Source organism: Schistocerca piceifrons, chromosome 2, assembly GCF_021461385.2.
Source record: "Schistocerca piceifrons isolate TAMUIC-IGC-003096 chromosome 2, iqSchPice1.1, whole genome shotgun sequence".
Classification (NCBI taxonomy): domain Eukaryota; kingdom Metazoa; phylum Arthropoda; class Insecta; order Orthoptera; family Acrididae; genus Schistocerca; species Schistocerca piceifrons.
The window spans coordinates 299,759,274-299,780,903 of record NC_060139.1 but is presented as its reverse complement, the minus strand read 5'-3'; the positions used below and the strand labels follow the sequence as shown (position 1 = coordinate 299,780,903).

The 21,630-nt window shown below is 43.3% G+C and overlaps 1 long non-coding RNA gene and 1 other non-coding gene across 2 annotated transcripts in view; one reads left to right on the top strand and one right to left on the bottom strand.

Moving 5' to 3' along the window:
• Nucleotides 1-21,630, bottom strand: part of LOC124777603 — a 126,791-nt gene that overhangs the window by 35,125 nt on the left and 70,036 nt on the right. The window lies entirely within an intron of this gene.
• Nucleotides 3,795-3,878, top strand: Trnap-ugg. Its single transcript has one exon. It is a non-coding gene; the product is annotated as a tRNA-Pro (tRNA).

Here is a 21,630-nt window from a genome sequence, read left to right as displayed (position 1 = left end):
GAACCATTTGAACTGCCGTCCTTATGATTTTATTTATTTTGTAGCTACCAGTTTCGGCACTTCAATGCGCCTTCTTTTGGCCTTAGTTGATGCTGAAGGGGTTATCACGATCCATATACACGCTGCATTAGTGGCCAACATTTACACAGACTACCTGTAACTGTGATGTCAGCAGCCCAACCATCAACTGCCAACTGACTGGACGTTGTATTTTCAATGTTAATCCAGTCAGTTGGCAGTTGGCGGTTGGAATGCTTACATCACAGTTACACACAGTCTGCGTAAATCAGTTATGCTGAATACTGATGCAGCGCATATATGGACTGTGACAACACCACCAGCTTCAACTAAGCCCTGAAGATGGCGCACTGAAGCGCCTAAACTGGTAGCTACACAATAAATAAGATCATATGGACGGCTGTAGGCGTTTCATTTTCATACATTAGTGAACGGCCGTGTTGCCCAAGACCTCCAGTCAAAAGGATGGACGTGCAAAACTTGATACCTCCTTTAGTGGTCCAAACAAATGAAAATCGCAGAGCGGTAAGTCCAGACTGTTGGGAGGATGTTCTAGTGTGGTCCAGAAAAATTTCAGAATTTTTTGTTGAGTTCGGGCAGCTGGGTGAGGTCGTTGGTAGTCATAAAGTACTGTCAAATCCCGAACTGGAAACGCGCGCCTTTTCTGACGATATGTACGTTTTGTTTGGTCCAAAAGTTCACAGTAGTAGGCAGCGTTCAAAGTACGAGGTTCGTGGTGAAAAGTGATGAGAAGAACTCCTTTAAAATAAAAAAAAGGCCGTTGCAAGAACGTTTCGCAGTCGTGATAGTCCTTGAATGACTTCGCTGAGCTGCATTCTCAGTTATTTCTCGTCCTCGTAAAAACTTTTTGTGCCATGCGTTCACTTGCGTTTTTCTCAAGGTGTTGTCCCCGAACTTTGCCGCAAGTGTTTTCATAATTTCGGGTGGTTTTACACCCTCTGTTGTGAAGAACTTGATTATAATGCGTTGTGCGGCAGATGAAGGTACCTCTTGATCTGACATTGACACTCGTGACCAAAAGTTCCATTTTACAGCACAGTGATCGCTAATATCAAAATTTAAAGTGGATTTTGGGCCGGAGATAACCCGAATCCATTAACAATAGCCCATCTGATACGTCGCCGTGTTATAGTCTATCTTGCATCATGCGACAAGCAAGGATCTTATCAGCAATTTGCTCGCATACAACACCATGCTTCATGTATTATGACGAAGCCATAGCACAAGCGGGCTATTGATAATGACAGTTAAATCGAAATCCTTACAGCCATATCATTATTTTGCGGGTTTTCATCGGCACATTTTATTGTTCCAAGAGCACTCACAGTTGCTAACGCTTAATATGAACCACTCACAATGCCTCAGGGACAAGGAACAAGTTCCAGTCAGCTACTTCTCCTCTTTGAGGCTTAAATGTCCACAGTATGGGAAATACTGTGGAGGAAAAGTGAGACTATTGAAATATACTAACAAAAAAAAATGATGCCCCTAGTTGTACATCACACTTACAGTGATACAGGAACGTAAGTTAGTTCGAACGAGTTTTGTACACGAACCTGGAAGCCTGTGTTTTTTGGTGGTTTCCCATATTTCTCTCAACAGGTGCTAAGCTCCGCCCCTCTTCCCAATCACCACCCTTACTCTCCGGGTCAGCAGGACAAAGCAGCATTCATCTCCAATGCAATACATAATTCATTAACTGCTAACAACTAAAGTTATGTGTTAGATCTTCCTTTCACAATAACTCGTAGAGTTTATTCGATGGCTGCAGCATCTCCTCAATGGTTTCAGTTTCTCACCAGACGAGCCAATATGCACTGTCCAGTCATAGTAATGTAACAACCTGTCAAAATTCTGAATGGCCACCGTTTGCAGTGTGCACCGCTGCAAGACGTTAGTGAGGTTCTGGAAGGTACAGACAGAGATGTAGAGCCCTGACGCTTCCAGGGCCTTGGTCAGCTGCTCTAGGTTTCTCGATTGAAGATCGATTGCACGAACAGTCCGATCAAGGTGGTCTCACAGATTCTCGATTGGGCTTAAATCCGGGTAGGTGGTTAGGGGATACGGTAAACCATCCCGGTGCTCTTCTAACCATACACGCACATTGCGAGCTGTGTGACACATTGCAATCGTGCTGAGGAAAAGACAACTACACGCAGATGTGGACTTGATCCCGAAGACAAGATGCATACTTGTATTTATCGATTGTGCAGAACGACGAGTTCACCCACGTAATACCACGAGAACATCCCCCACACCACAACGCTCCCTCATCCGGCCTGGACCCCTCCAAAGATTGTTGCAGCATGCTCACTTTAAGACGTTTCATGCCACTGGAGCATAGAACGTGATTCACATGAAAAAAAATGGCTCTGAGCACTATGGGACTTAACTTCTGAGGTCATCAGTCCCCTAGGACTCAGAACTACTTAAACCTAACTAACCTAAGGACATCACATATCCATGCCCGAGGCAGGATTCGAACCTGCGACCATAGCGGTCTCGCAGTTCCAGACTGTAGCGCCTAGAACCGCTCGGCTACCCTGGACGGCGATTCATATGAAAAGGCCACCTGTCACCGCTCGGTGGTCGTCCAGTTATGGTATTGGCGTGCAACTACCAGCCTGAGTCGCCGATCAACAGCAGTCATCATGGGTGCATGAAATCAAGCTGCCGGCCGCTGTGGCCAAGCGGTTCTAGGCGCTTCAGTCTGGAACCGCGTGAGCGCTACAGTCGCAGGTTCGAATCCTGCCTCGGGCATGGATGTGTGTGATGTCCTTAGGTTAGTTATGTTGAAGTAGGTCTAAGTTCTAGTGGACTGATGACCTCAGATGTTAAGTTCCATAGTGCTCAGAGCCATTTGAACCATTTTTGAGATCAAGCTCGTGCTGCGGAGGATCATAAACAGCAGGTGTACCGAACGGAGAACACCCTGTTGGTAGCCTTTTGATCCATCTGGGAGGTTAGTTGCTCAACAGTTGCACACCTATTCACCCGTACACATATCTGCAGCCGTCGATCACAAATGTCATCTGTGGCCCTTAGTGCACCACAGTTGCTTTGGCGTCGGTTTTGAATAGCGCCATTTTACTATGTACCGTACACTTTAGTAGCGGCGACACACAAAACAGTTTACAAACTTAACCGTTTCGTAAATAGTTCCACCCTTGGCCCGAAAGCCAATGATCATGCCCTTCTAGACGTCAGATAAATCGATCCACTTCGGCATGGCGATAGCAACTGCACAGTTTTCCGCGTCCTCTAGACACGCTTTATAAATCCTCCACTGCTAGTGCTGCCACTAGCCGTCTGTGAGTGGTTATTGCAAAGGATACGGCCACATTAATGTGACTTCACCGTACATTACTGTCAGTGAAGGAATATGCTATACGTATATTCGCCCCTCGTGGCACACGTGCGCAGATTGGGGCGGATCTTCGTGTCGCAGACGGAAGGTTTGGGTAAATGGTGCACCGATTGCCAGATGTCCAAACTTTTTAATATAGGCACTGGAGCTGCAGTCACGGGTTCTTGCTGGAATGATCTAGTATCGCCTATACGATGAAATCCTCGCCTTTCGTTCCGCTGGTTTATTCTTTGGGATACCCGTAAAACTTAGCACCCTAGGTATGATTAGCTCATCGCCTACACTTTGAAGTCTCTTCAGTAGCTCCTAAATGGATGTCTCCAGGATATTCCGTGGGTAAAACTGGTTCAGTGCCTGAAAGCAAATCAGTGAATCGCATTACAGGCCGGCCTGAGTGGCCGAGCGGTTCTAGGCGCTACGGTCTGGAACCGCGCGACCGCTACGGTCGCAGGTTCGAATCCTGCCTCGGGCATGGATGTGTGTGATGTCCTTAGGTTAGTTAGGTTTAAATAGTTCTAAGTCCTAGGGGACTGATGACCTCAGAAGTTAAGCCCCATAGTGCTCAGAGCCATTTGAACCAGCCAATCGCATTATACACCTGCCTTTGTCCGGATATACTATAATGCTAGCATGATAGTTACCAACTCGGCCGTAAAACTGCTGCATGCTTTCAGCAGAGATCGCAGTGTCTTCGGTTGTGCACAAACGTGCAAATCTTTCACTGTGGCATACAGATCAGAACCGGGTTCTGTCATTCGAGCTGCTGTTTGCACACAACAGACTGGAACTTTGTTTTCATTTTCCGATAACATCGACCCTCAGTGTAAGGGTCACATTTCCACGAAACGCGTTGCTTCGATCCCACAGCGTGTGAAAATACGATGAGAACAGGTATGAGGTGGTTGGTGCTCCTCGTGAGCACAATAGAGAGCAAGTAACGGCTCGCTCATTGTGACGCGTCCGTGAGGCGGGGAGCGTATTGAGCGCCGAAGGATCAGCAGTGGTCGTTGACTCTGGCAGAGGAGAGACGAGGAGAGGAGAGGAGAGGAAAGTAGAAAGCTGGCGGAGGCTGCGCCGCGGCCATCGGGCTGCCGGTCACGTTGGCCCGCGGGCAATTAGGGGGCAGGCGGCCGCTCTCCGCGTGTTGCGGAAACACTGGGGCGGCCGCTTCCGAGCTCCTCTCCGCCCTCTGCATCACTGCGGCTGCGGCTGCGGCTGGCACTTCGGTAACCCCCAGCTCAGCACGCAAGTAACCTAATCCAGTTGGCTGCTGTACACCGTCAACAATTAACATCGAGGTGACCAAAATAATGGTACACCTCCTAATACCGTGTCGGACCTCCTTTTGGCCTCCATAATGCAGCAACTCGACATGGCGTGAACTCAAAAAGTCGTTAGAAGTCTCCTGCACAAATATTGAACCATGCTGTCTCTATAGCCGTCCATCCTAGCGAAAGTGTGCCGGTGCAAGCATTTCGTGTACGAACTGACCTCTCGATTATCTACCGTAAATGTTCGATGGGATACATGTCGGGCGATCTGGGAGACCTGATCATTCGCTCGAATCGTCCAGAATGCTCTTCAAACCAATGGCGGACAGTTGCGCCGCAGTGACATGCAGCATTGCCATCCATAAATATCTCGTCATTATTTTGGAATATCATGAATGCCTGCAAATGGTTTTCAAGTAGCCGAACATAACCATTTCCAGTCAATGGCCGGTTCAGTGGGACCATTGGACCCATTCCATTCCATGTAAACAAAGCCCTCACCATTATTAGAGCCGCCACCAGCTTACACATCGCCATGTCGATAACCAGGATCCAGGATCAAAGGTTCAAACGGCTCTGAGCACTATGGGACTTAACTTCTGAGGTCATCAGTCCCCTAGGACTTAGAACTACTTAAACCTAAGGACATCACACACATCCATGCCCGAGGCAGGATGCGAACCTGCGACCGTAGCGGTCGCGCGGTTCCAGACTGAAGCGCCTAGAACCGCTCGGCCACACGGGCCGGCCAGGATCCATGGCTCCGTGGGGTCTACGCCACACTCGAACCGTGCCGTCAGCTCTTACCAACTGAAATCGGGAATCCTCCGACCAGGTCACGGTTTTCCATTCGTTTAGGATGAAACCGATATGGTCACGAGCCCAGGCGATGTCGTGCTGTTAGCAAAGGCACTCGCGCCGGTCGTCTCCTCCCATAGCCCAATTTCGCCGTACTGTCCAAACCGATACATTCATCGTACGTCCCACATGATTTCTGAGGTTATTTTATACAGCACTGACAACCCTCCGCAAACGTGGCTTCTCTCGGTCGTTAAGTGAAGGCCGTCTGCCACTGCGTTCTCAGAGGTGAGGTAATGCCTGAAATTTGACGCTATGAATCTCGGAGTATTGAATTCCCTAACAATTTCCTAGAAGGCTTGTCCCATGCGTCTAGGCCCGACTACCATTCCGCGTTCGATGTCGTTAATTCCCGTCTTGCGGCTATAATCTCGTCGGAAACCTCTTCACATGAATCGCCTAAGTACAAATGACAGCTCCCTCAATGCACTGCCCTTTTATACGTTATGTTGGCGATACCACAGCCATCTGTATATGTGCATGTATCGCACGACTTTTGTCACCTCAGTGTATATAAGACCAGAGTACCTGGCAATCCTTCGCAACTGCAAAATATGTAAAAATAAATCGCCGGCCGGTGTGGCCGTGCGGTTTTAGGCGCTTCAGTCTGGAACCGCGTGACCGCTGCGGTCGCAGGTTCGAATCCTGCCTCGGGCATGGATGTGTGTGATGTCCTTAGGTTAGTTAGGTTTAAATAGTTCTAAGTTCTAGGGGACTGATGACCACAGATGTTAAGTCCCATAGTGCTCAGAGCCCAAAAATAATTGATTATGCTAACATTCGCAACTGAGGTACATGTTAACAGAATTTTAGAGAATCCTCTTCCGATGCCAGTAATTACTTATTTATTGCTTCATCTTCAGGTCCCATCAAATAATTATAAAAACAAAATTGTGGCGGTGACGTTCCATTCTCTCCCATGCCTGTTCGGCCACACCACCATTTATGTTGCCTTAATAGCCTGGTGGCAACTGGAAATGAAGCTTTAAACTTCGAAAGTGGTAGTGCAGTAAATAAGAAATTACTGGGAATTGAAGCAGATTTTTTATTCTATTAACATGCTAAATATGGTGCGGACTGGATTTATGTCCTAATCTAGGGTTGTCCTTTGGGTGAGTCACGACGCAAATTTTTCCTAATCGTTCCGAATACGCCCACTTTAAAGGCATTGAAATCGAAGTTATAGAGAATCACATTAGGCCAGTCTACAAGTACCAAAAAAAAAATGTCGATTAGGGGAAAAAATTGTGTAGCGCAAATTGTTGTATAGTGCTGGGAGGGAGTGTCCTAAACAACACGCAAAAAATCCTGACCGGAGGGTGTGAGTGTTACGGTGGGCGGGGGTGGGGGGTGGAGGTGTGGGGGGAAGGAAGAGGACGGGGGTGTTTAAAGGTCACTTTTTATGTTATTCTCGAATAACTAGAAAACTGAGGCTCCTAGAGAGAATGATGCGCAGTAGAATTGTGGTGTGCGTACTGTAAGACCTTCGGTACACACACCATCAGATTATTTGACTTGTCGCTCTAACGAAGTAGGTGAGTGTCAGCAATATGTCTCGTGGTCTTATCGTGGCGTGTTTATCTTCTGCCGTTAGGTCAGACGATAGAAATGCCACTTGCACGCTTAGAGTAGCAGATTGACGGTGACCAACTTTAAACAGAACTTGATTAATTTTCACACACATTTATTAAAGTAATAAAAATCATAAACCTCACTTAACTTGATTCTGGATGCTGTTTACAATTGACTATCTGAAGTTCCTTTGGTCTTGGTACGTTAATCTTATTCTCACGTATCTCTGATACTTGACAAAGTGTCTATACATTTCTCTTCATGGCTATGTACAGGAATATGATAATCTTATTAGGCGCAGACTGAAACTTGGCTACAGACTAATGCAGACTGGTGCAGACTGACTAATCGGAGGCCTGTACACTCGTTATAATACCTCGCACGTTCAGGTATCACTGCGCGAGTGTGATCCGCTAGGAGAAAAGGTTTTACGTTAGCAGCAATCTCATTGGCTGCATTACAAATTAATACGCGGATCGGTGGAAGCTGAATTTGGTCCGTCTTTATGGCAGCGCCATCTCGTAGTGCGGAGACGGACGAGCGCTGCGCCTGCGCTATTGTGCTTAGCGGGGCGCGCTCTATTGGGAAAGTTGTGTACGCGCTGACTACGCGGAACTATGTACACAACAACAATATTAAACTACATGACTGCATTAAATACAATACAAAAATCTTGTTTATTTTTTCTAGGACTAATGGTTTCCGCGTTGCAGGTTACGGAAAACTCGCAGATTAGTAAGAGTATCTCTGTCGTGTCCACATCTTTGTACAGGATGGTTGCGGGACCTTGGCTTTTCAGTATAAAATGTCAAGTCAAAAACACCTTCAGCCGTCTTCTATTTCCAATTTCATGTTATTTTTGCTGCCACTGATATCCATAAACTTCTGTTGGACAACGTGACCACTCCGTTCGTCAATTGCAGACTATTAGTAAATCAATAGTCTGCAGCTGATAAACGAAGTGATTGCGTTATTAAAAGGAATTCTACGGTTACCAGTGAATGTACGCTGGCTCCTATTTCCGAACAAGAGGTAGGATTCTTCCCAGACGCCGGTCAGGTGGCCTGAAGATGGCATAGTGTAACGCCGAAACTGATAACAAAAATAAAATAAAATTGGAAACATAGGCTGCTGAAGGTGTTTTGATTTAACGTTTTATAGTAAAAATATTGTTTCCACAGTATAAGAGTAATGTTTATCTTTAAATGAAGCCACCAACGGCCGGCACCTTCAAATATTTAAAGGCGGTACTCTCATCGGTCAACATAAATGAACTTAACAGAGGCCCGTCTACAGCATTCGCGCCCATTAATATAACGCAGCAGTAACAATTAGGTGCAACAGGGATTTATTTCCGTATAATAATCCTAGTTTGTATTTTCTATGGTTTCTCTAAGTCCCTGCAGAAAAATACTGGGGTGGCGCCTTCTGTATGGCTGCGCCTTATTGAATGTATTTCTTACCTTTTCATTCTCGTTCTGAGATGGTGCATTGACAAATGAATTCAGTGTTGACCTTTATTAATCCTTCCTTCCAACCCAACAATCCTCTCGATTGTATGTGAGATTACAGACTGTTTGGCGAAGCAACAGACACTGAAGACAGAGTGTTCCTAAGTGTAAGAGAGCGCAAAACGCAGTCGCCAGCAATTAAAACGCTCCTGTCTCCTGTAGCGGCTGAAACTGGAATTTTGCTCATAAAGTCCTTTGGTCAGCGTGAATCCACACTGGCAACGTTCTGCGTTGCACTTTCCGAGGCGCTGAAGCAGCATATTGTAACACAATATCCAGACAGGCTTCCGGGAAGAATTCCGCTTCCTTAGACCACAGACGTCCCTGACAGTACTATCACTACGCAGCAGAGACCGTCATTACTTTATTTTCACCCTTTGAAAAATGGAGTAAGCTCAACATCTGAAGGCGGCACTTACCGTAACTGTGTCAAGACGAAAGAAATTCACTGACAACGGGACTTGATGGGCTATCCCTTTTCGATTTTTTTTTTTCATACTTACAATATTTGAAGGCCAGTGCCCGAATTTTGTAAAGTAGTAAAAAATTCGAAAAAAATCGTCTGTGATTACTCCAGTTGTATCATTTTCTGCTGCTGTTGATATTACTCTGTACTCGTCTGACCAGAAATCCTTGTCTTCTTCATTTCACTCTCACTGATCCACACTATACATAGAATGTCCCTTTGGGTTTTCCCTTCTCAGATTTTCTAGTTTCCCTACAACTTTCAAACTTCCAACATTGCACGCCCCGATTCGTAGAACGTTATCCTTTCGTTAGTTATTCAGTCCTTTTCTCGTAGTCACCTCCGTCTTGGCAGTCCCGTCCCGGACCGAATGAGGGCTATTCCAGAATCTTTTCCCGGTGGACAGATCATCATGTTATTTTTTCACTTACAGGTCACATATCCTGTGGATACACATTATGTGTCTGTAATGCAGTGGTTTCCGTTGCTTTCTGCATCCTCATGCCGATGATAGTTGCTGATTCTTCCACCTTATAGGGGCAATTTGTCACCGCTAGGGCAGGAGATTGCTCTGAAAGGATTCTTACCCCTCCTCCAGCCTTTTTGACAATATCGATGGCAGGACGAGGGCGATTTCTTGTGCCGGAAGTCTTCGGCTGCCATTGCTGGCGAGTTTTATTCACAGTTTAAGCAGTGGCGATTTTGGAACCCGGGACCAAAACGTTTTGATGAATACTCAAAGACGTTACGCCTAGAGCATGTAGGATACCTAGTTATAGTTGCTCAATAAAAAGAGACATTGGGTCTCCTATACTTTATTGAATGTAAGAATGGATGCCCCCCATGAACCATGGACCTTGCCGTTGGTTGGGGAGGCTTGCGTGCCTCAGTGATACAGATAGCCGTACCGTAGGTGCAACCACAACGGAGGGGTATCTGTTGAGAGGTCAGACAAACGTGTGGTTCCTGAAGAGGAGCAGCAGCCTTTACAGTAGTTGCAGAGGCAACAGTCTGGATGATTGACTGATCTGGCCTTGTAACACTAACCAAGACGGCCTTGCTGTGCTGGTACTGCGAACGGCTGAAAGCAAGGGGAAACTACAGCCGTCATTTTTCCCGAGGGCGTGCAGCTTTACTGTATGATTAAATGATGATGGCGTCCTCTTGGGTAAAATATTCCGGAGGTGAAATAGTCCCCCGATAGGATCTCCGGGCGGGGACTACTCAAGAGGACGTCGTTATCGGGAGAAAGAAAACTGCCGTTCTACGGATCGGAGCGTGGAATGTCAGATCCCTTAATCGAGCAGGTAGGTTAGAAAATTTAAAAAGGGAAATGGATGGGTTAAAGTTAGATATAGTGGGAATTAGTGAAGTTCGGTGGCAGGAGGAACAAGACCTTTGGACAGGTGAATACAGGGTTATAAATACAAAATCAAATAGAGGTAATGCAGGAGTAGGTTTAATAATGAATAAAAAAATAGGCGTGCGGGTAAGCTACTACAAACAGCATAGTGAACGCATTATTGTGGCCAAGATAGATACGAAGCCCACGCCTACTACAGTAGTACAAGTTTATATGCCAACTAGCTCTGCAAATGACGAAGAAATTGAAGAAATGTATGATGAGATAAAAGAAATTATTCAGATAGTGAAGGGAGACGAAAATTTTATAGTCATGGGTGACTGGCATTCGTCAGTAGGAAAAGGGAGAGAAGGAAACGTAGTAGGTGAATATGGATTGGGGCTAAGAAATGAAGGAGGAAGCCGTCTGGTAGAATTTTGCACAGAGCATAACTTAATCATAGCTAACACTTGGTTCAAGAATCATAAAAGGAGGTTGTATACATGGAAGAAGCCTGGAGATACTGACAGGTTTCAGGTAGGTTATATAATGGTAAGACAGAGATTTAGGAACCAGATTTTAAATTGTAAGACATTTCCAGGGACAGATTTGGACTCTGACCACAATCTATTGGTTATGAACTGTAGATTAAAACTGAAGAAACTGCAAAAAGGTGGGAATTTAAGGAGATGGGACCTGGATAAACTGACTAAACCAGAGGTTGTACAGAGTTTCAGGGAGAGCATAAGGCAACAATTGACAGGAATGGGGGAAAGGAATACAGTAGAAGAAGAATGGGTAGCTTTGAGGGATGAAGTAGTGAAGGCAGCAGAGGATCAAGTGGGTAAAAAGACGAGAGCTAGTAGAAATCCTTGAGTAACAGAAGAAATATTGAATTTAATTGATGAAAGGAGAAAATATAAAAATGCAGTGAGTGAAGCAGGCAAAAAGAAATGCAAACGTCTCAAAAATGAGATCGACAGGAAGTGCAAAATGGCTAAGCAGTAATGACAAGAGGACAAATGTAAGGATGTAGAGGCTTATCTCATTAGGAGTAAGATAGATACTGCCTACAGGAAAATTAAAGAGGCCTTTGGAGAAAAGAGAACCACTTGTATGAATATCAAGAGCTCAGATGGAAACCCAGTTCTAAGCAAAGAACGGAAAGCAGAAACGTTGGAGGAGTATATAGAAAGTCTATACAAGGGTGATGTACTTGAGGACAATATTATGGAAATGGAAGAGTATGTAGATTAAGATGAAATGGGAGATATGATACTGCGTGAGGAGTTTGACAGAGCACTGAAAGACCTGAGTCGAAACAAGGCCCCGAGGGTACACAACATTGCATTGGAACTACTGACAGCCTTGGGAGAGCCAGTCCTGACAAAACTCTACTATCTGGTGAGCAAGATTTATGAGACAGGCGAAATACCCTCAGACTTCAAAAAGAATATAATAATTCCAATCCCAAAAAAAGCAGGTGTTGGCAGATGTGAAAATTACCAAACTATCAGTTTAATAAGTCACGGCTGCAAAATACTAACGCGAATTCTTTACAGACGAATGGAAAAACTAGTAGAAGCCGACCTCGGGGAAGATCAGTTTGGATTCCGTAGAAATATTGGAACACATGAGGCAATACTGACCTTACGACTTATCTTAGACGAAAGATGAAGGAAAGTCAAACGTACGTTTCTAGCATTTGTAGACTTAGAGAAAGCTTTTGATAATGTTGACTGGAATACTCTCTTTCAAATTCTGAAGGTGGTAGGGGTAAAATACAGGGAGCGAAAAGCTATTTACAATTTGTACAGAAACCGGATGGCAGTTATAAGAGTCGAGGGACATCAAAGGGAACAGTGGTTGGGAAGGGAGTGAGGCAGGCTTATAGCCTATCTCCGATGTTATTCAATCTATAAATTGAACAAGCAGTAAAGGAAGGGAAAGAAAAATTCGGAGTAGTTATTAAAATCCAGGGAGAAGAAACATAAACTTTGAGGTTCGCCGATAACATTGTAATTCTGTCAGAGACAGCAAAGGACTTGGAGGAGCAATTGAACGGAATGGATAGTGTCTTGAAAGGAGGATATAAGATGAACATCAACAAAAGCCAAACGAGGATAATGGAATGTAGTCGAATTAAGTCGGGTGACGCTGAGGGAATTAGATTAGGAAATGAGACACTTAAAGCAGTAAATGAGTTTTGCTATTTGGGGAGCAAAATAACTGATGATGGTCGGAGCAGAGAAGATATATAATGTAGACTGGCAATGGCAAGGAAAGCATTTGTGAAGTAGAGAAATTTGTTAACATTGAGTATAGATTTAAGTGTCAGAAAGTCGTTTCTGAAAGTATTTGTATGGAGTGTAGCCATGTATGGAAGTGAAACGTGCACGACAAATAGTTTGGACAAGAAGAGAATAGAAGCTTTTGAAATGTTGTGCTACAGAAGAATGCTGAAGATTAGATGGGTAGATCACATAACTAATGAGGAAGTATTGAATAGGATTGGGGAGAAGAGAATTCTGTGGCACAACTTGACTAGAAGAAGGGCTCGGTTGGTGGGACATGTTCTGAGGCATCAAGGGATCACCAATTTAGTATTGGAGGGCAGCGTGGAGGGTAAAAATCGTAGAGGGAGACCAAGAGATGAATACACCAAGCAGATTCAGAAGGATGTAAGTTGCAGTAGGTACTGGGAGATGAAGAAACTTGCACAGGATAGAGTAGCATGGAGAGCTGCATCAAACCAGTCTCAGGACTGAAGACCACAACAACAACAACAAGAATGGATCTCAGAAGGAGTATACCTAGTGATTTTTTAGAGTTTAGGTTTTGTAAGCTGATGTTCGCTCATCAGTGTTGCCTTCAATAAGCCTCTGTAGCTGTGGTCGCCTACATGTATCACATGGCGACGCTTAACTTGGTAGTAGCCAGTTCCAAACCTGGTTACGGAAAAGAAGTCTCGTTACCAACAGGGTGCCATTCGTAGAGAAAGGCGCTGCTCCAGAGGTACATCGTTTAGTTTAGTGGTTTTCGTATGTGCTTCTGAGAACAAGTAAACTGTAACTCTTTATTTACAAGTTTTTAATAGAGTTATTATTTTTTACTAAGGGTTTACGAATTTTGCAATCGCTAGCGTAACTGAAATAATTACGTACTACATTTGCACGGCGTCATAGGCGCTTTTGTCGCCAGACTCACTTGAAATTTCTGCTGTTGGAAATAGTTACATGTAGATAGGACTATGAACTGTGGCCAGCACAAGACAGTGATGAAGGTGCTGGCGAACAGTTGGAAGCAGCGTTGACCAATGTCGACCGACTTCAAATGAACGATGCAAATTACGCCGGTGTTGGAGTGAGGGCTGCATCCCGTCACCACGGAGTTTGACAGCTAATATTGTCGTTGTCGCGCTCCGCAGAGACTCTCGGTCTGATACCTAGGCGTCACTGGCTGTCGGATTGTGGGACGTACCCTGATCTGGAGCTGATCCGAGAGGGAGGTGTGAGCTGAAAGGCAAGCCCCATAGGTTTCAGAAATTGACTACCGCTGATAATGAGGAAGGGCCAGAAGCCCTTGGCTCTCCTGCTATGTAGCGGTCTCTCCACTGACCCCGTCCGGGTACTCAAATTATTAAAAAATTGAAACATAATAGAATAGGTGACATCTCGAGATCCCCTGTAGAAAAACCAACATTATGACTGCTATCGAAGGTACAAGCGTACAGAATACGTTCCTAGGTATGTCAGTGCCTCGAAGACTTCTTAAGTAATGGAACTCAATACGTTTGTCCTCAACGGCGAGTCTTTATCAGAGACAAGAGCATCGTCAGAGACAGCTTTTATTGTCTTCATACTTGAATGATCTGACAGGGAGGGTGAGCAGCAATCTGTGGCTGTTTGCAGATGACGCTGTGATTTACGGAGAGCTGTCATCATCAAGTTACTGTAGAACGATAGAAGACGACTTACACAAAATTTCTTGCCTTTGTGATGAATGGCAGCTAGTTCTAAATGTAGAAAAATGTAAGTTAATGCAGATCAGTAGGAAATATAATCCCGTCATGTTCGAATACAACATTGGTAGTATGTTGCTTGGCACGATCACGTCGATTAAATATCTAGGCGTTACGTTGCAAATCGATTCGAAATGGAAGTAACAAGGAAGAATTGTAGCAGGGAAAGTGAAAGGTCTACTTCGGTTTATTGGGAGTATTTTGTCAAAGTGCAGTTCATTTGTAAAGGATACCTGTATAGAGCAAGAGTGCGACCACTTCTCGAGTACTGCTGGAATGCTTGGGATCACCACCAGGTCGGGCTGAAGGAAGGCATCGAAGTAATTAAAAGGCGGAGTGTTAGATTTGTTACCGGTGTGTTCGATCAACACCCGAATGTTAAGGAGATGCTTCCTGCACTCAAATTGGAGCTTGACTGCCCGACAATTCTACTGTCGCCAACGTACATTTTGCGCAAGGACCTCGAAGATGAGGCAAATTAGGACTAGCACGGAGGCATACAGACAGTATTTTTCCCTCGCTCTGTTTCCAAGTAGAACAGGAGAGGTAATAACTAGCAGTGATAAAAAGGTACTCTCCGCCATACACCAACCGTGACTTACGGAGTACGTGTGCAGGTGGATATGAATCATATAAAGCAATTATTCCGACAGACTGGCTAACAAATCCTGAACGTGAGAATCTTAGAATGTTAATTGTTAACGGCGAAATAATTTGCAGCCAAATCTCAAGGGCTCACGTCTCTCACAGAAATCAGTCAGTCAGGGAACTGAAAATTGTAACCGGGATTAGAGATCAGGGAAATCCTCAGCGCTTGGAACGTATATCGGAAAGACAGACACACTAGGAGGAGGAGTGTGTATAGCGAGAATGGAGGAATTTCAGATCCAGCTAGTTCCAAAATCAATCCAGTTGCGACCTAATATAGTTAAGAATAACCGGGGTTGGTGGACTTTAAAGTTATCGCTAAACGATGCGGAGTAAATTCAGAGAACCTATGTTCGAGGAACCCACTAATACATTTCTGCTGCCATCGTGGCATATCTCGTATTAGCATCACGATAATGAGATATGAGAGATTAGGGCGTATATTGAGGTATCTAGAAAGTCATTTTTCCCTCGTTCAATATGCGAACAAAATAAATATAAGTCGATATTACTGGTATGATGTGCCCTCGTCATCCACTGTAGATTCTTGGCCAGTATAGGAACGAGAGATTGTACCGCATTATACTCTGTTCATATGGTACATATTTATCACATACGTCTCTAAAGTCCAATGACTCGTGACTATAGCCAATTCTGATGTCTGTGACATTTTAGGTTTTCCCGGAGTAGGAAGATTTTGAATATTTTCAGGTGTAGAACAGGTTGGCGTCGTGCACCCTCTGGATAACGCCGCTCTGTTGAATAGCCAAAAATATTATGTAATAAATTATAGTATCTGATTGTCTCTGTTATTTAGGGGTACTTGCAAAATGTAGAGACGCAGATATCAATATTTTTCCAGGTTTAATTATTACTGGAAATTACAAGTTAAGCAATTTTAGTAATGAGCAACGAAGATTTATGAATTGGCGATTTAAGTAGGTCTTGGGATAGGCCAACAATTTCGCCCACAACAAACTTTAACAAAATTAAATTTATTTTCCTGGATAATTATTACGTTAAAAGAGTGAAGGCTGTTACAGTTTAAACAGAGGTCGGATTAATCGGCCTTCCATCTCTGTTGCGAAGTGCAGACCGTGATCAGACCAAACCCCCATCCCGAACAGGATTAGGCTCATTTCTTTTGTTGTCTGTACCCAATTTAATTAACGCAATCGCACTGCACTGTATTGGCAGACGACCAAGGTATTAGGCTCATCACTTCCACATCTGGACTGTTACCTGGACGTATTCCAATCTATGTCTTCCTCTACAGTTTTTACTCTCCAAATCTCCTTCAACTGCAATGGAGGCTACTCCCTGACGTCTTAACACGTGTCCTATCATCCTGCCCCTTCATCCTGTCATTTTTTCCACATGTTCCTACCTCCATCGATTCTGTGGAGAACCTCCTGGTTCCTTATATTGTCAGTTCCCCTGATTTTCAACATTACTCTGTTGCACTGCATCTCAAACTCTTGGAGTCATCCACTCCCCAAGATGCGCTACCATAAAATGCTGTGTTCAAACGTACATTCTCAAAAATTACTTACTGAAATTAAGACTTATGTTTGGCACCAGTAAGCTCCTCTTTGCCAGTAAAGCTATCTTTGTCTGTGCTAGTCTGCTCTTTACGTCCCCCTTGCTTCATTTTTACTGTATACACGTCTGTCAACAATAACAGTAATGACATGCACATAAAAAAATTGCCAGTCAAACACATTTACAGATAATTTACTTTAAAAAATCACAGAAATTATGCACGTCAAGTTTCTGAAAGCCTGTGCAATATTGTACCACACAGAGTTTATGATTCAGTTAGGCTTAAATGTGCATATTTGTTCATAAAATTAGACAGGGTGAATCGAAACTCCACCGACAGAATTCCGAAGGATGTTCAGGGATAAGATCCGAGTATTCTGGTATGAGGGGCCTGTGGTATCCCGTGATTCGTTGCATAACAACAATGTAATTATGCAGTTGCAAGAGAGTCGCTACAAAATTCACAGTTCTGTAACGTTCCACCGAATACCACCGGACACTAACACCAAAATACTTAGAAAATATCCCAGAACAACTTCTGAAATTTTATCGCCGGCGTTCGGTTTCAGCCTTTTTCACAAATACACCGAGTTGTCACGTTATAAACACTTCAATTTAAAATTCATTGCTGAAAATACAGTTTGTATTTTAACCACCGAAGGAACTTTGTAGGACATCGTCCATATCATTCGCACCTTACGGTATATGCTAGAATTGTTATTACAATAAATATGGTCGTTCTATATGTGGCGATTTTGTTGGGTTCACGGTGTGCAACGTATAGAAATTCTATGATAAAAAATTAGTGCTCATTTTAGTCTTCTGAACCGCTATAAACGTTTCTCATCGCATTTAAATAAACATATGCCACGAGTTTTAAGTACTGCAATAATCGAGCATTGTGTATAATATGTAATCGTGTTTCTAAAGTATTAACATGAGACGCTGGACTCTGTGGAAGATCACTAATGTTCAGATCTCTCTTCATTCCCTTCCATAGATCTAAGTGACACATCAAGATATATGCCACTGTAGGCCTTTTGAGAAGAATATCTGGTCTGTAATCAGATTTACTTTGTGAATCGGAGTCTTTATTTACTTCTAAACGGTTGTGAAACAGTAACTTCAGAAACACGTTACGAAGCTTCATGCATTAGGCAGTCTGGAGTTTGCACAATTCCGCTCTTGTTTTGTTAGTATCTTACCCCGGTTTCTTATGGTACGCTACGTATTTATTTGTACCCTGGAGAGATATCGAGTTCTCTGGAAATGTAGAAAGGGAAGTGTGAGGCCATTTATGTGAAGCTAATTGTGCGTCTTCGCTGATAAATGTCCTCACTTTATCGTGAAACTTGACAAACGACGCTGAAAGTACTGTGTTTACCAAATGACGCGTTTTGCTGTAAACGTAACCATTCCTACCTTTTTATCTCACAACGATGCGGAATAATGCCAGGCACTGTACGTAAACCCAGTACTCACACGACTGTGTAACGCCTTGGTCGCAATATTAGAATTTGATTAACACTACAAACAACGTCTTCCCTGTATTGTCCCATCGACATTAAAAATCAGTTTACTTATTATCGTAAGACAATCGCTGGACTACTATCCGCTTTCAGAAGCAACGTAAGCCACATTTCGGTAAAGCAACACTTTGCACACAAAAAATAATGTACTGTGTGCCACTATACAGTGCCAGCATCGTCTGCTTATTCGTATGGTCTACGATCACAATTTATTTACAATAACACAAATCTAACAAAAAAGTGGCATACGTGTACAGTCCAATGAACAATATTAATTTTTAAAAGCACCAGTCTTAAACTGCTCTGTTCTCCCTTGTGTCACAGAACTGAAAGACTGAATTGTCCCGAAGTGCTTCCACCACTTTCTTGAACAAAAGCAAACAGACGACTGTGTCATTTATGATGCAATCTTCTGCTAGTCTGCTACCACACAAGAATCTAGTCAAGTTACACGTAATTAACTCACAGTCTACCTTCCTTTTTTCACTGTTTCGTTCTCAATTTCCAAACGCCTTTCGACGTTTAACACTGAGAACCAAACTACGTCACTTAACTTTCAACGTAGCTCATTGATTCTCTTAGCAACCAAGAATGTAACAGATATTTTAAAAATGTTCTGAAGTCCACAGAAGAAAAAAAATTAGTAAATGACCTAATGATCACATTAAAGGAATTTAGAGAACAAAGAACACTATTGCGAAACAATTGTTCCAGTACATATACGAAGCTTTATTTATTTTGAAGCTCATCTGGAATTGTTGACAGTAGCCTACATTATTTATTTATTTATTTATTTATTTATTTATGCATTTATTTTACCTGGCAAGATTAGGGCCTTCAGGCCCTCTCTTACACCTAACCAGGCATACTCAGATTCAACAAATTTCAGTGTCTACAGAACATTAGGACATATAACATGTTATACAGTATTAATGTTAAAGAAAAAAAATAGAGATTATAAAAGTAGTACAATGATAATTATATCAAAAAATAATTATAACAATCAAGAATAATAATAATAATAATAATAATGATAATAATAATAATAATAATGACTATGTATATGAAAGTAAACATATTTTTCTTTTATGAGTGTCAGTCCTATTGCTAGTTGGGAATTTTCTCGTTATATTCTTGCAGCTTGTGAGTTATTCTTATCAAGCAGAGACATAAGACGATGGAATGGGGTGAAAGAGATATAGAAGAGGTAGATAGGTTAGAGGAAGAGAAATAGAATGGTAAAATTCGAAGCTATGATGGAGAGGAGAAAGAAAAAGATGAGGGGGGGGCACAACAATGGTGGCTATACCGTCCCTAACATGTAAGTCTTAAGTTCCCTCTTGAATGTTGAGTGGTTTTGGATAAGACGCAGATCACAGGGGAGCGCGTTCCATAGTCGTATGGCTGAGATGGAGAATGACACGGAGAAAGATTTTGTGTTATGAAAAGGTACAGCCAAGATGCTAGACGTATCCGATCTGGTATTGCGGTTGTGGAATGATGATAGGTGTTTAATGTGAGAAGATAAGTATTGGGGGCACCAGTGGCTAAGAAATCGATGAAGTAAGCACATCGTGTGGAGATCGCGTGCCTTATGTGGGCGTATCCAACCTAGCTGGGAGTATGAAGAACTGATATGATCATACAACCGTATGTTGCATACGTATCTAACGCAAGCATTCATCACTAGCTCGAGGCATCTCGAATTTTCATTATTTGTGCCATGTTGAACTACATCACAGTAGCAAAGATTAGGCAAGACTAGTGTTTGGACTAATTTTTGTTTAACATGGGTTGGAAATATTTTTCTAAATTTTTGAATTGCATGTAGGGAGGAGAGCGATTTCCGGCAAGCTGTGACTGTTTGTTCTTCCCAGTTTAGGTGTTCATCCAAGATTATTCCAAGGTCTTTTACTGTTTTTTGGTATGGTAGTTGGGTACCATTGAGGAGTATTTGAGGGACTGTTTCGCGAAAGTACCGACTGATTAACTTTGGATGAGATATAAGTATGACCTGGGATTTCTTGGGGTTTAGTTTCAGACCTAGGTTCTGTGCCCATCGAGAAACAGAGCAAAGATCTGCGTTCATACTCGCTACTGCGTCAGCAATGTTCTTGGGGCTTGCACTTATGTACATTTGGATGTCGTCGGCATATAGATGGTAGTTGCAGGAGTGAATCACTGAAGAAATATCATTAATGTACAGTGAGAAGAGTAATGGACCAAGGACGGAGCCTTGGGGAACTCCAGAGCGCACGTTTTTCCATGATGACTTTTCCGACCCACAAATGACTTGTTGACTTCTGTTTTTGAGGTAGCTGTCGAACCAGTGTATTGCGCTGTTTGAGAAATTCAGCTGCTTCATTTTAATTAGTAATATATCAAAGTCAACTGTATCAAAAGCCTTGCTAAAGTCAAGCAGTGTTAGGATGGTAGCTTCACGTCTGTCCGTAGCATGTTTAATGTCATCAGTTACTTTGATTAATGCAGTTGCTGTACTATGGTGCTTTCGAAAGCCTGACTGATATTTGTCGTGGATGTTATGAGTTTTGAGGTAATCCGTCAGCTGTTCATGGACGATGTATTCTAGGGCTTTAGATATTGCAGGAAGTATGCTGATCGGCCTGTAGTCACCTGGCGACTTAGGGTTGTCAGTCTTGGGTATAGGTTGAATTAAGCTTTGCTTCCACTCAGTAGGATATGTACTACTGACAAGAGACAGGTTGAAGATGTCTGTGATAACTGGAGTAATAGTGTTTACGACGTTCTTAATCATGCCAATGCTCACTCCATCATTTCCTACTGCCTCGGAAGAGATTCTCATAATTGCCTTGTGTACTGTGCCGGTACTGACATGTTTTAGGAAAAACTTGTCTCTCCAGAGATTGATATCTTGGGGCTGGTAATTTGTCGCTGCGTGGCAGTTTACGGCTGTTGCGAAGAAATCGTTTAATTCTTCTGCAGACGCTTGATAAACAGCGTCAGATCTTCGCTTCCCTATACCGAAACTGCGCAGCTTTTTCCACAGCGCAGCAGGTTTTGATATGCCGCATACGACAGAGCGGGCATGTCTGATTTTGGCATTCCTCACGCTTTGCTTGGTTCTATTTCGGAGTTTCCTATAAGGTTCGTACGCCTCGGGAGTTGGGTTACGCTTGAAGGCCCTATGTGCAGCATCACGTTCATTCATTAACTGGCGTAATGCAGTGGTGAGTCACGGAGCAGGAGCTCTCTTTACCTTGACAGTGCGTTGAGGAGCATGTTTATCATACAGTGCAATAATTTTGCGACGTAATTCCCGAATTTTTCCGTCTAAAGTCGGTTCATTGCTTATATCATGCCAAGGGATGTCTGAGCAATCCTTTTGAAGAGCGTCATGGTTAACATTTTTTAGGTTTCTGTAGGTTACCAGGTGAGATTTTTCTTTGGTAGTATGTACTGAGTAATTTAAGAAAATCACGTCA